Source organism: Plecotus auritus (genome assembly GCF_963455305.1).
Source record: "Plecotus auritus genome assembly, chromosome: 1".
Taxonomy (NCBI): domain Eukaryota; kingdom Metazoa; phylum Chordata; class Mammalia; order Chiroptera; family Vespertilionidae; genus Plecotus; species Plecotus auritus.
The window spans coordinates 33,477,414-33,492,261 of record NC_137770.1 but is presented as its reverse complement, the minus strand read 5'-3'; the positions used below and the strand labels follow the sequence as shown (position 1 = coordinate 33,492,261).

Sequence of the window (14,848 nt, the reverse complement as noted above, 5' to 3'; positions counted from 1 at the left end):
TAAACTGATTCCATTTGCCAGTATAATAATATTATTTATCTCTGGGAACTTTGGCTATTCTATTGTGCTATTTAGAATTCACATGAATTATTAAAACTTTCTAGTAGGTCTTTTACTGACAGCCTCTGTCTGACTTCTCCTTTAAAAGGTGTCTTCAAGCTCTGGCTGGTGTGACTCAGTAGATTGGATTCGTTCAGTACCCCAAAAGGTGGCAGGTGCAATCCCAGGTTGGGGCGCATGTGGGAGGCAACCGATCTATGTTTCTCTCTCACATCAATGTTTCTCTCTCTCCATTTCTCTCTCTTAAATCATTTAAAAAACAAAGTTGTTTCCATGATTTTCAGAAGTAACATTTGGGTCTTAACTGGGACTGGAAATTTTGTTTCAATAATGACAGAAGCAGATTGAACTTTTTTCAAAGTTAGGAGCAGTGGGATACAGAAGAGGAGAAAAACCAGACTAAATTTACATCATGCCTGTTTTATTGTGAAAAATAATCATAGCCTTATGTACTTTAATTTTCTGTGGGGGTGAGGGTTGCAGTATGAGCATTTACTGTAGGGGTGAATTAAGGAGGGGAGGCATTGAGAAGACTATCTCCTAACATGACATTTCAATTATTTTCAAATGTAGATAACAGAGTGGTTATTACTAAAATTGTTTTTTCCATAGGGTAGTCTCATGTAACATTATTGGTATGTTCGTCACATACCCCAAAATATTGACAATGTTCGTGTTATAAGTAACCTTCTGGGTTACTATCTTCTTGATCATGTCCCTCTCTGTTTTAAGTGTGGGCCACAGATTCATAACAGTGTTGATGTAATTATATCACTTTTAGAACTCTGTTGGTTTTTATTTTTAACCAAAAGAAAACACACTGATTTTTTTTCTTTACTCCTATAGCATTTTTATTACCGGTAATTATACTTTCTTCCTGAATGATTGCAGAATGTTTTGGGATGGTATTGATAGTATTATTTTGTGATTAAGAGTATACACTATTTTTTTTAACTTTATTTTTATTGTTGACACTATTTCAAATGTCCCCATTCCCCCCTACATCTCTTTGTTCACATCCACCCAACTAAGAGTATAAGCTCTTAAACAAGACTAAGTGGGTTCATTTCTCAACTTTGCCACTTAATAGTTATGTGATCTAGAGCAAATTATTATTTTAATATAATTCTTGCCTCAGTTTCCTTATCTGTAAAACAGGGATTATAAAATTATGTACTTTACAGACATGTGTTGAGGTTTAAATCATTTTGTAGAGAACAATGCTTACAAATACTACATACTGAATAAATAATAGTTATCCTATCTAATAAAAGAGTAATATGCAAATTGACCATACCTCCGCTACACCCACCAGCCACGCCCACCAGCCAATCAGGAGGGAATATGCAAATAAACCCAACCAAGATGGCTGCAGCCACAGAGAGCAGGAGGGAGGCTTGGTTTTCCCTGGCAATGGAGGAAGCCAAGCTTTCCGCCTGCCCTTGCTGGCCCAGGCTTCCACTCAATGCTACAAAGTTTCAATTATAGAAGATAAATAAATCCCAACAGAAATGGCGGCAGCCACAGAGCTGGAGAGAGCAGGAGGCTAAGGTTGCCCGCGGCGATGGAGGAAGCCAAGCTTCTGCAGCCCTGGCCTGCTTTGGCCTCCGCTTAAGGCTACAAAGTTTCAATTATAGAAGATACATAAATCCCCAGAGAAATGGCTGCTGCCATGGAGGGAGCAGAAGGCTTGGCTCCACTTCAGGCTACAAAGTTTCAATTGTAGAAGATAAATAAATCCCAGATCCCAAGACTTCTGCTTGGGTCACTGGGGGTGTATGGCCGGCCTGCAAACCACCACAGGCCCATCGCCAAGGCCACCTCACACCCCAACACAACCCCCACCCTGATCCGGGACACCCTTCAGGGCAAACCAGCTGGCCCCCACCCGTGCACCAGGCCTCTATTCTATCTAATAAAAGAGTAATATGCAGATTGACTATCACTCTAACACACAAGATGGCTGCCCCCATGTGGTCAAAGATCCTGCTCCCATGTGGACACAAGATGGCCACCACAAGATGGCCAGCAGGGGAGGGCAGTTGGGAGGAACCAGGCCTGCAAGGGAGGGCAGTTGGGGGCGATCAAGCCTGCAAGGGAGGGCAGTTAGGGGTGACCCGGCTGGCAGAAGAGGGAAGTTGGGGGTGACTGGGTCTGCAGGGAAGGGCAGTTGGGGGGGACCCAGGCCTGCAGGAGAGAGCAGTTGGGGTGTACCAAGCCTGCAGGGGAGGGCAGTTAGTGGGGACCAGGCCTGCAGGGGAGGGCAGTTAGGGGTGACCAGGCCTGCAGGGGAGGGCATTTAGGGGCAAACAGGCTGGTAGGGGAGCAGTTAGGCATCATTCAGGCTGGCAGGGGAGTGGTTAGGGGGTGATCAGGCTGGCAGGCAGAAGTGGTTAGGGGCAATCAAGAAGGCAGGCAGGTGAGCAGTTGGGAGCCAGCAGTCCTGGATTGTGAGAGGGATCCCAGATTGGAGGAGGTGCAGGCTGGGCTGAGGGACACCTCCCCCCTCCCCCCCCCCCGTGCACGAATTTTGTGCACCAGGCCTCTAGTTATTAAATATTGGTTTATTCACTAAAATAGTATATTCAGACTCTAAAAGTATAAAAATTTAATAATTATAACTTCAGAAAAATTTCTATTTAGCAAGTTATTTTTAGGCTGGAGTTTGTACTCCTCTCTCTCATACACACAGATACAGCTTTTTCAAATTGTAATAGAACAGTATTTTTAAATTTTAATGTGCATACAGATTACTTTGCGATCTTATTAACATGTACATTCTTACGCAGAGGTTTTGGAATAGGCTTGAGATGCTGCCTTCTAACAAGCTTTCCAGAAAATCTGGATATAGCTAGTCCTTACCATACCTTGAGTAGTAAAGTTATGGAATATTCCATCAAGTGGTTATCAACCCTTCTTTCAGTACATTATAACACTTAGATATTTTTTGTTTTTGTTTTTAAATTATGCCTATGCTCTATCTGAGACCAGTTAAATCAGATCTCTGGCATTAATGTTCTGGCCATCACCATCATCATCATCGTTATTTTTATAAAAAATATTCTAGGTCTTTCTTATGTGTAAACAGCATGAAGAACTCTGCTTTGAAGGAGAGCTTTAAAGGAGAGTCAGTAAGCTAAGAAGCTCCATTTTATATTTATTTACTTTACCTTCTATCATTTTAAATGCTTGTAGGAATGATGAAGCTGAGCTGGTCAGAACTCTTAAACTGGTTGGCAGTTATTTTGTTGCCTTGAAGTTTTCTTTTCACTAGACTGGACTAAAAAGTATGACTCCTTGAACCTTTCTTCATAGATTCTGTTTCCTATTGCTTTCATCATTTTTGAGATCTTTGAATTCTCCCTAATTTCTCAATACTGTCCTGAAAGTAATTCAAACTCAATATAAAACTGCTTTAACAAAACTGAACAATGGCAGAGGCAGAAGAATAAAGTTCCTTCTACTTTTCAAACTCTGATATGTATTACTTAAGGGGGAAACATTTGTTTGACTTTTTATTTGCCCTTTCTTTATGTTTTGGGGGCTAAAATATGTTTTCTACTATGGTATTTGTTTCAATATACAGTAGGTCCTCGGGTTACATTGGAGATCTGTCCCTATGGCGCGCGACATAACGCGATTTTCGCCGTAAGTTGGAATCCACCTACATAAGCACCTACGTCACTCACTTGGAGCACATACACAGCAGTAATGAAGTGAAACTGTAAAAAAAATTTAAAAGAAAGATAAAAATTCCTGATCTTGTGGTAAGTAAATAATAAAAAACATAAAGCACATATGTACATTTGTTGAAATGACAGAACTTTTTTTTTTTTAATAAATAAATGGGAGATGGTGAGGTAACCACGAAATGACGCACGTCGAACTGTAACCGGAGGACTGCCTGTATTACTTTCTTAGATTGTGTTCCCTCTTCCTTCTTTCCCAACTCTACTTCTTGCATCTGTTTTCCCATCTTGCACCTGTTTTGGGGGAGTCGCAGTAAATATTTTTTTTCATGGACCGTCATGTTTTGGAAAAACAGTTTTCCAGAGGGATCAAGTTCATGCTGAATTTTATTCCATCTAGCCATGATGTATCCGTAAGACTCTGGATAGGGAAACAATCCACACTAGGTACACTAACAAAATTTAGGATAGGCAATGGGTTTCATAGGTGTTGGAGGGTTGAAAAAGCAAAAGAGGAACACTGGAGTAACACAGACAACAATTATAGAAAGCAGCAACCACCTGTAGGGCTGGGGGATCAAAGAAGAGCTTGGAGTGGATTTGGAGCTCAAAACCTCTCGAGGAGGTTACTGCCTGGATGTTGCTGATACTTCTGTGAGTGTCAGAAAACAGTGGTGGCTGTCACCAACAGCTGTCACTGGGATTGAGGGCCTATGACCGTGGTGGCTGTCACCAACAGCTGTCACTGGGATTGAGGGCCTGTGCTGTAGCTATACTGAATGGGAAAAGCAAGTTTCTCTTTCTAGTACCCTTATTGGTAGTATGAGAAGGCTAGTTGGCAAAAGAGAAAAATGGGTTTCTAGACTTCTAATTTTGGCATTACTGAGCTGAGTATTATGGGTGAATTTGGAGCTGAGAGACAGTAGTCGAATAACCAGCACATACAGCCTTCTTCTCTCTGCTTACAAGATGGTATAGGCTTTTGTTTATTTTTGGTCTCTTTCTCAGCCACTGGGACCCCACGTGCTCTTAGTGTCTAGCATTGGAATGAGAGGAATTATTATTATTTTAAAATTAACTTGTTTAGTTATTGTGATCTGGGAGCATGAGACAGAACCACTTGCTCTAAGGCAACTCTGTCAGCATTTCTTAGGAACTGAGATTTAATCATTAGATACTCATTTCTGTGGGTCTCGAGAAGTTTCTGTGTTTCAAGAAACTTTATTTAAAAAAAAACAAAGAAAGAATTGTGGCAGGAATAATGATGCTATAAATCAGAGGTTAAAGATTGGTTGCTTATTGGCCAAACATGGGCCTGCAGTGGGAACTATTCTTTGAACAGAATATTATGCCTTCTCTCTCATTCTAATATTCTTCTTCCTAAAGAGCTTCTCAAATTTTAATATGTATATGAGTTATTTGGGGATCTTGTTAAAATGCAGATTCTGATTAAATATGTCTCTGGATAAGGCCAGAGATTCTGCATTTCTAACAAGCTCTCAGGGAAGTCTGAAGTTATTGGTCTCTAGACCAGATTTTTCTTCTCCCTTTCCTGCTTTGAGAACCACTGGTCTGGCTTGGAATCACTGTTGGACCTGGGTTTGAGTGGTTGATTGGTGAGTGATCATAAAGTAAGAGTTTCTTGTAAGTCTGCCTAACCTTCTATAAATATTTTGATAAATCTCAGTGGAGGTGTTTATAGTTGTTTCTTTCCAGGTGGGAATAGTCCAGCATATGCCTCTGAATAAGTTGACTTTTCTTACATAATTATGATACTGTCTTAGATACAGAGTGTCAGTAATTATGTATATGTTTAAGGGAAACTGACTAATAGGAGATAGGATAGAAGGACAATGAGCAAATCCATGCATCAGATATCTTGTCTTGATTAAAAGGGCTATCTGTGGATTTCAAAAATTGCATTTGGTTTGAATTTCATTCTACAGTTGACCTTTGAACAGTGTGGGTGTTTGGAGTACCTAACCCTCCGTGCAGTCAGAAATCTGCTTATAACTTTTTACTCCCCAAAACTTTAGCTACTGTTGACTGGAAGCCTTATTGACAGCATAACCAGTTAATTGACACATATTTTATACGTTATATGTATTATATATTTTATTCTTACAATAAAGTAATCTTGAGAAAAGAAAATGTTATTAAAATCGTAAGGAAGAGAATATACATTTATAGTATTTATTGAATAAATTATGCATATAAATAGACCCATGAAGTTTAAACCCATGAAGATAAAACTGTAATTGTTATTTCCCTTCTTTGACACTTTCATATACTTAAACTTGTTTTCAAAATATAGCATCTTGTCTTGAGCCAAAAATAAATGGTAATCTATCTTAATGGAACTTTGAATGTAGCTCAAATTTATGAAGTTGTTAATTTTTCTTTGCATTTGGATTTTACTATACCAAGGCATATCTGATTCCATGAATAAAAAGTTAATCTCTTTTTCAGTTGCCATCCCTTAAGATCCTGTTTCTGCCCCCTCCCTCCACCACTACTGGGCCTTTCCTTTTGTGTTTACAGATAGATTTTCAAAGGTTCTAGGCACTTTTCTTTTTGTCTATTGATGCTTTATATGACTGTTATCCTTAAAATTTTAATCCAGGCAACGGATAATAATTCAGGCTATAAATAGAGCAATATTGGTCTCTTTGTCAGCTGAGGTGAAAGAGTTAACATGAAAGTTAAGGATTCGGGGGACTCCTACAAAAAAGAAGGGTGAAAAAGAAAGCTCAATTTTAGGATCCTAAACAAAGCATTTTGATTGGCATACAGAGACCCTTGCATGCACATAAATGTCCATATTTGAATATTTATAGAAGGTAATCTGTCAAAATTACTGTTATTTTAATTTGCTAAGCTTGGCTGATTGCTGCAGTTATATGTTAGTTGAATTCTAGATGAGGAACTGTAAATATGATATGGTGTTGGAACATGCTTTTTGTCCTTGAAGCTGTTTGGGATATTCCTGTCCTGGACCCTGTCTCCACCCTTTTTTAAAAAAAATGTACAGTGGGGTCTTTTTGTATTACCTGATTCATATTCCTATTTAGGGAAAAAATGTAAGTGGGGTAATAATGGTAAATATTAAAGAAAACTTTTAAAATTAAAAATAACCTATTGATATTGAGTGATCAAGAATTGTTTAAATAGAGTTAATTATTTGTCCTGTCTTTGTTTCAAAGGAGTTATCCCTGGAGAGTTCAAACCTGGGGACAAGTATCTCATTTGAATGGCCTTATCAGGTTTTATAAGAGATACATAGTACTAGAGGCCCGGTGCACAAAATTTGTGCATAGGAGGGGGGATGTCCCTCAGCCCAGCCTGCACCCTCTCGCAGTCTGGGACCCCTCGGGGGACATCCCTCTTGCAATCCGGGATCCCTTGCTCCTTACTGCCCACCTGCTTGCTCCTTACTGCTCAGCTCACTGCTTCTTAGCAGCAGGCTCCTTACTGCTTGGCTCACTGCTCCTTAGCATTGCCGCGGATGGAGGAGAGGCTCCCACCACCTCTGCTGCACTTGCCAGCTGTGAGCCCGGCTGCTGGCTGAGCGGCCACTCCCCCTGTGGGAGAGCACTGAACACCAGGGGGCAGTTTCTGCGTTGAGTGTCTGCCCCTGGTGGTCAGTGTGCATCATAGTGACCGGTAGTTCCAGTCATTCTGCTGTAACGGTTGCTTAGGCTTTTATTTATAGACTAGTGGCCTGGTGCATGAAATTTGTGCATGGGGGGGGGAGGGCGTGTCCCTCAGCCTAGCTGCACCCTCTCCAATCTGGGACCCCTCGGGGGATGCCTGACTGCTGGGCCTAAACTGGCAGTCAGATATCCCTCTCGCAATCTGGGACTGCTAGTTCCTAACCGCTCACCTGCTTGCCTGCCTGATCACCCCTAACCACTCTGTCTGCCAGCCTGCTCGCCCCCAACTGCGCCCGCCCCCCTGCTGGCCTTCTTGCCCCCAACTGCCCCCCCCTGCCAGCTTGATCATCCCCAACTGCCCCCTACTGCCGGCCTGCTCTCTCCTAACTGCCCTCCCCTCCTAGCCTAAGCCCCTAACTGCCTCTGCCTCGGCCCTGCCACCATGGCTTTGTCTGAAAGGACATCTGGAAGGTCTCCCGGTCTAATTAGCATATTACCCTTTTATTGGTATAGATGTTTCATGTTAATAACAAAGAAAATACATAAGTATAGATAATTAATATTACCCTTTTCTTTTGTCTCATTTTGAACAGTTGATTATTTCAGTGACCCAGATCAAGCAATAATATCTTTCTTTGGAAATATCATGTGGTTTTGTCAGCTTCTTATGTTCTAGAAGAAAGGTAAGCCATTTTTGACAGTTAATATTGAAATAACTTTGTTAATAAATCAAAATGTTCTCTTTTTAAAAGTTAGAAATCCCTTTTCTCTTTAGAAAACACTGTATTATTTATTAATGCTCTATCACTTTCTCAAAAGATTCAACTGAGACTACATTATTTCAGCTCTGGAAATGGTACACTGACTTTCTAAACATTATGACTTTTTTTGGAGCAGGACTACATTCTGTGCTCTATTTGCTAGGCTCCCTTGTCTCTTTTACATAGCCATTTTCACCTGAATAGTTTGTTTTTGCATATGTAACCACCGACATGATTAAGTAAGTCTTTTTTGTTTTTTGCTTTTGATGTTTTTTCTTTATCTCTTGTGAACTGACATAATTGGATTCATTTTGTTGGTTATTACTTTAGCTATAAACTATGCCAAATACTAAGTCCCAGGTTTACTTAGATATTGACTTTGTTTTGGGGTTTTAGGAATATATTTTATATTTAGCAGATTAAGAGTAGAACTTTTCTTTTAGAGCATTCTTTTCTATCACAAGCATCCATCTTCCTTATTATTTGCCATCTGTTTTTTGGGCAGATTAATCTTTTTTTTCTAAGAGCTTTAATATAATCTTTCACTTGTTACTGTGGTTTCTTTTCCCATTTCTTTTTGTGACCATTCCCAAATCATCTCCCAGGTATCTCACTCTAATTCCTCATTATCTTTGTAGGGAAAATTGTCCAAGTCTGTAGAGCAAGATTATTAATAATTCCTTAGGATGTTACCCTAGCTCCTAATTTTGTAACGGTTTATTATCTGTTCACTGGATAAAGGGCTCAGAAATGTCTGTTGTACCTAATGCATTATAGATGTGGAAATAATAAAATAAAATTTGCAAATGTGTAAAGTGAATTAATGCTAATATTAGTTCCTTTGGGTTTGGCCATTTTCAAATTCTTGTAATGTTTGAAGGCATATTTTGCAACATTCTTTAAATTCCTTAAGGTGAATTAGATGTGTTCATCTTATTTAACCAGCATGTTTTTGGTTAAGTAAGTTAAAACTCAGTTGAATAAAATTTAAGTCAGTAACATAAAAAGCAATGAGTTGGCCTTGGCTGGTGGCTCAATTGGTTGGAGTGCCATCCCATGCACCAAAAAGATTGGGGGTTCAATTTCTGGTCACATACCTAGGTTGCAGGTTTGATCCCATTTGTGGCGTGTTTGGGAGGCACTGATCAATGTTTCTCTCTCTCTCTCTCTTCCTCTCTCTCTGAAATCAATAAACATATCTTCTGGTAGGATTAAAATAAAAACATTATTAAAAAGTAATCATCTGTTTTACAGTGTGATATTGCAAAAATATTTTAGCTGTATTTTTTGCTATAAGAACAGATAGCACTCTACAGTGGATGAAGATTTCGTAAGAATATTAAATTTGACATAGGTTTATTCCACAATGATAGCAAATGTTGGAAATTTGGCACCCACATGCCAAATTACAGATTTTCTCTTTCTACTGATTTTCCTCCAGAGGAAGAATCTTAAAATTTAAATTGTTTAAAAGGGATTATAATGCTACTAGAGGCCCGGTGCACAAAATTCTTGCACTCGGGGGTGGGAGGTTCCTCAGCCTGGCCTGCGCCCTCTCACAGTCTGGGAGCCCTCAGAGGGATGTCCGACTGCCACAGAGGTGGGATAGGCTCCCACCACCGCTGCTGCGCTTGCCAGCTGTGAGCCCAGCTTCTGGCTGAGCGGCGCTCCTCCTGTGGGAGCGCACTTATCACCAGGGGCAGCTCCTGCATTGAGCATCTGCCCCCTGGTGGTCAGTGCGCATCATAATGACCGGTCGTTCGATGTTCGGTCGATTTGCATATTAGCCTTTTATTATATAGGATTTTAGGACTTAAGAAACAGGCTTTATTTTTCTGCAAATTAATTGAACAGTAAGGGTAATCAGTGAATTGCAGTACATACTGATAAATTTTTTTAAAGTCCTTAAGGGAAACAATATTTAGGTGTTTATTTAGGAAATATTTTAGTTTATAATAATGATTTCTACAAAATTTGATTGTCCATATGTTTTAATTGATTCAGAAAGAAAGAATGAAGTGTATTGCTTAATAATTTGCATTTTAGCTTTATATAAAGGTAAACACTATGATTAATCATATTTTAGGCAATTTGTGTGCCATTGAGACAAATAGAGATTTGCATTTTTCCCTTCTTTTATCTCATAAGAGTGTTATCACTTTATCAGTAAATGTGAAGGTAAAGATTGAAAATGGAGATTTGTGTGTGTGTGTGTGTGTGTGTGTGTGTGTGTGTGTGTGTGGTTTTTGGTTCAGCATGCAAAGAGCTTTTAGAAGTTATCACTCTGTTCTAACAACAAATAGGAAACTGAACAAACTGAAAACTCAACAAATCTTCATAGGTGTGTCATATGTTAGTGTAAGAAAACATTCAAACCTGTAAAGAATTTTTGTGAGTTTATTTGAGCCAAACTGTCGACAATTGCCAGGAAACAGAATCTCAACATATTGGGATAATGCTCTGGAGAATGATGGTTTTTCATCTGTTTTTATAAGTTACTATCAAGGGTGGAGATATAAGTGGGTTACATGAAATCCATTGGCGATAGATTAGGAAGGTGGGAGAAAGCAAAGTTGGGAGTGGGGAGGGGAACCTCTGGGATTGGATAAAAAGTAAAATGATAGACACATGCTTCTTTTACATAGGTGGGCATAGGATAGTTAACAGTCAACATTTAACACCATAACAATAACAATGAGGGAATTTGTGGCCTTGGTCTGCGCCTTGGCGCCATTTATTGTGTCCTGAGGGGCCCAGAAAAAGGAAAATTACAAGTTACCCTGACATTCCACAGGCATGTTATCATAGATGCAAAAAGGCTCAGTGTAGTCCGAAGTTGATCTTTGTCAGGGAAGATACTGGCCTGGGACATGACTACCCACTATAAACTTTGTAATTAAAAGGTTTTAATGTCAGATCATCCTTTGTAGTTACTTTAGGTCTCCAGTAGACCTTCCTTGAGTTAGTCAGGTTAGCACAAGCATGTCAAACTCAAAGGCTAACTAACATGGGCCAAATAAAGAAGGTTTAAGTTTATGTGGGCCACATAGAAACAAAAGCTTCAATTTTCATAGAAACGTAGGTTTATTTCTATAGAAACATGCTCAATACAAAGGGCTGAAATAAATGAGTAATTGTTAACATAAAATAATAGAACATTTTAATAAAAATTAATATTTTTTCTTGAACATTAACTTACCAGACACTGAATAACTGCACAAATGAATAAGTATAATGCAAATAAACCTATTTTTCTTGTTCTCCAAAAGCGAAATATTTCCTGTTGTGCACACCAAACAAGTCAGTCCAAGACTAATGATGTGGCAATCAGCTGCTAAAATATTTGCTGCTAGTATTAGTGGAGAGAAATGGTGCGCCTGCATGTAAGGCGTAAAGCACGTAAGGGTAATGAATGCAACGCAATTATAGGAATCAGTCATTAGCAAATGTTGTAGTTCTTTATTAATAATTACATATAACAGGATATTGTAAAAATTAAGTTACAAATTTTTTATTAAAACATTTCCTACATACTGTTATATTGGCTGGACTGCAAAAATATTCATTGTGGGCCGCATGTGGCCCACGGGCCATGAGTTTGACATGCTTGGGTTAGCATGTGGCCCCTTTTTGTCTTCTTGGAGAAGTGAGGTCAAAAGGCAAACCGCTGCCCCTCAAATTGGAGAGATAGGAGAATACAGAGAATGACAACTTACCCCAGCAGAAACCCAGGAGAGGAAACCTCTACGGAAACCAGTACTGGGTAGGAAAACCTAAACTGTAATTGGTTAAAAACTCTAGGGGGACCCAGTAATAGGGGACTGCCACACTTTCATGGTTCTACCTCCAGGTCTTCACAGTTGAGTATCAGAGAAAAACACTCTAGTGCTTTCTGTAGAGGGAAGCAAAAGTAACCATTTGGAAATATGCCAAGGCATTCTCTTTTTCTTAATAAGGTCTACCATCAGGAGAAAGTATTTTACCAGGCTTAACCTATTAGGGTTTTTTCAGAGCCTAACTGACCTGAAGAAAGAGAAGCACTAAACTCTAGCCCGTTCTAGCCATCTTGTTCCTCTTAATTGTGGGGGGATAGGAGTGGATGGGAGACTGTACAGAACTTAAGTTCACAGCCTGGGAGCACAGGCTCACTAAAAGACTGAGACCTACTTATAGGACTTAGAAACTTCTCCCTTCATTTCTAAATACCTATTTGCTTCAGTCTGTTTTACTAAGTGCATTATATCTGGCTTCCAATAACAACAAAAAATATTACAAAGCATTTAGCAAAAGAACAGTTTTTAAAGAGACAGAACAAGCATCAGAATCAGACTCAGATGTGGCAGGGATATTGGAATTATTAAACCAGGAATTTAAAACAACTGTGATTAATATGCCAATGGCTCTAACGGAAGAAATAGAAAACATGGAAGAACAGGTAGATAATGTAAGTTAGAGAGATGGAAATGCCAAGAAAAAATCAAGAAGAAATGCTAGATATTAAAAACACTGTAACAGAAATAAAGAATGTCTTTTATGGTCTCCTTAGTAGACAGGACACAGCTGAGGAAAGAATATATCTGTGCTTGAAGATATATCAATAGAAACTTCCCAAACTGAAAAGCAATGAGAAAGAAGACTGAGGAAAAACAAACAAACAAACAGTAAAAAAATATCCAAGGACTGTAGGACAACTACAGAAAGTGTAACATATGCATAGCAAGAATACCAGGAGAAGAAAGAGAAAAGGGAACAAAAGAGTTATTTGATGTAATAATGACTGAGAATTTCCCCAAATTAATGTCAGATTTCAAACCACAGATCCAAGAAATTCAGAGAATACCAAGGAGGATATGTACCCAAAAAACTTCAAGTGGGCATATCACATTCAAACTGCAGAAAATCAAACATACAGATGATTTTGAAAGAAGCTAGAGGGGGGAAATCTACCTTTTCTATAGAGGAGCAAAAGGGTTTTGCAGTTTATTAGATGACTGTAAACTGCTTGGCTGCTTAACTATGTGTCCATCCCTGAAATCTTTTAGGGTTGATGAAGGAGGACCATCTGTCTTCAGTAACTGCTTCCTGCTGACAAGGGCTATGGACCTTGTCTGTAGAGACTATGGAAGTCTCCTCCTGCCTGATCTAAAGAAGATGAGGGAATGGGATTTGAGACGGGAACTCGGAGGCTGTTAGCTGATTCTTCCAAAGTAGGGCTAGGCTGGAATTCCCAAAGCATCATCCTCTTATATAGAATTACTGTATTGTTCCAGAGGCGAAGTTGGTAGATTGCTTCATATTTCATTGACTCATTCATTTAGTCCTGAAAATAAGTCAGTTCAGTTAAATTGTTGAGTCTTACTTCAGGAAGTGGTGATGCAGATGGGCTTCCAAAGTGAGATCTACATTGTGTAAATAAGCAATCAGGTATTTAATAAGGAGTATTGAAAACAAAAGAAAAATATAAAGGTTAATGATCACAGCAAATTATAAACCAGTTTCTGAGTCTATAAGACTGTCAGTCGAGAAGGGTTAAAGTTTCTTTTGCTGGAATGAAATCAAGCAGTGACAATCTGATAGATCATTTTTTTTTCTTCATACTTTGATTGATTTCAGAGAGGAAAGGAGAGGGAGAAAGAGATTGAAACATCAATGATGAGAATCATTAATTGGCTTCCTCCTGCATGCCCCCTATTGGGGATCAAGCCTGCAACCTGGGCATGTGCCCTCACTGGGAATCGAACCCTGGCCTACTGGTTCATAGGTTGATGCTCAACCACAGATCCATACCAGCTGGGCTGATAGATCATCTTTATATGTAGTTAAAACATCTCTGGTGATGTCATCAGGTGCTCAGTTCAGTTCTATATGGTTGATACTGCATTAGTAGTTCTCAATAATTCCAAGTTAAAGGATGGGGAAAAAATGCAACATTAGTTTGGAGAGTTGTAGCCATATTTTTAAGGGAACCAGAAAAATTCAGGGTCAAGTTCAGTTTATAGGTGAAAAATAAAACTTTAACTAGAGTCTTATATCTGCAACTATGTATTATAGATTGTATTGAAATACAATTTTCACCCTAAAATAAAGACTAGAGGCCTGGTGCACGAAATTCGTGCACTGGAGTGGGGGAAGTGGTCCCTCAGCCCGGTCTGCACCCTCTCTCAGTCAGGGATGACATTCCAGTCAAGTCTTGGTTAATAAAACCACAATTGGAAATTGGTTTTATGTGTCCTATTATGAAGAAAACAAATTCTTATTGTATTCATGCAAACAAACATATTGCTATGAAAATAATAAAACATTAAGAGTTGCCTAATTCTGGAAGAATTAGGTAGGGAGAAAAATATAAATGCCTCAATATTGCTTATGAGGGTATAATTGCTCTAGGGAAAAAAATAAGCTTCCTTATTTAGAAAAAAAAAGGTTTAAAAATAAGCAACGTTTTGAACAAAGTCATAAAAATATTAATTATTCTCAGTTCATTCAATCTCATAATCAATTTATGTTTATTCTAATTATTTGCAGTAATTTCTTGATTCCAGTTATTTCTTAGAGTTTTATAAATATTTGTCTACTTTGAAGATATGATCTGCTTAGAAACCTGTTCTTTTAGAGTAAGTCAGAGTCCTTTTCATGGATCTTTCTAAGGATGTAACATATTTGCAAATGCATCAGAATAAAATAA

At 38.8% G+C, this 14,848-nt stretch overlaps 1 protein-coding gene across 3 annotated transcripts in view; it reads left to right on the top strand.

The window, feature by feature from the left end:
* The window catches only part of FUT8 (fucosyltransferase 8), a 243,809-nt gene that overhangs the window by 53,901 nt on the left and 175,060 nt on the right, over nt 1–14,848 (top strand). For all 3 annotated transcript variants that reach the window (XM_080684231.1, XM_080684230.1, XM_080684232.1), the window contains one exon: nt 7,996–8,085. The gene's annotated coding sequence lies outside the window, so the exon portion shown is untranslated. The remainder of the gene's footprint in view (nt 1–7,995; nt 8,086–14,848) is intronic.